Source organism: Rhinopithecus bieti, unplaced genomic scaffold (assembly GCF_001698545.2).
Source record: "Rhinopithecus bieti isolate Rb0 unplaced genomic scaffold, ASM169854v2 scaffold_73370, whole genome shotgun sequence".
Taxonomy (NCBI): Eukaryota; Metazoa; Chordata; class Mammalia; order Primates; family Cercopithecidae; genus Rhinopithecus; species Rhinopithecus bieti.
In genome coordinates, this window is record NW_016901421.1 from 1 (window position 1) to 740 (window position 740).

The 740-nt window shown below is 43.0% G+C and overlaps 1 pseudogene; it reads right to left on the bottom strand.

Moving 5' to 3' along the window:
- Positions 1–3: 3 nt before the first annotated feature.
- Positions 4–650, bottom strand: LOC108526055 (dnaJ homolog subfamily A member 1 pseudogene; annotated as a pseudogene).
- Positions 651–740: the final 90 nt, after the last annotated feature.

Genomic DNA, 740 nt, shown 5'->3' on the forward strand with positions numbered 1-740 from the left:
AAATTCAATGATGAGGCAACCCTTTTCATATGGTCTATGATAAATTGGCATGCCTTCATTTAGTACACACTTGATATCTGCATGCTTGACAGTCTGACCTGGATGAGAGGTGATGACTATGGTTCGGTTGTCAAGAGTAGATATTGGCTTCTGGAAGCCACACAATGCTTCAACCAGCTGTATGTTCATACACATGAAAAGTCTTCTCCTCGTCGAGTAAAACAGCATGGTCCTTCTGATCTAACACAATGATAATATCGCCTGGCTCCAGTCCTGGTTCTTAGTCTCCTTCACCGTGCAATGTTATCTTCTGGCCATCTTTCATGCCTTTGTCAATATGAACTTCTAGAATCTTCTTCTCTCGAGCTATCTTCCTTCCGTTGCAGCTTTTACATCTATCTTTAGGACTGATCTGCTCCCCATGGCCCTGGCACTCCATGCACACAGATTGAGTTTGCTGAATCATTCCAGATCCTATCTGATGAATTCTTACTTGCATTCCAGTACCTCAGCAATTGGGGCAGCCCTCTACTGCTCCTTTCTTACCTCCTCTACCTTCACATTTGTCACAAATTACATTCTTTTGCAGAGCCAGTTTTCTTGTTGCACCATTATATAAGTCTTCTAGGGTTACTGAGAGCTGATGTACAACATTTTGACTCTCTTTTCTCTCTGCATCCTTCCTCCTCCTCCAAAAAACATATCAAAGATGTCCATGGGGAGCCAAAACCGCCACTTGT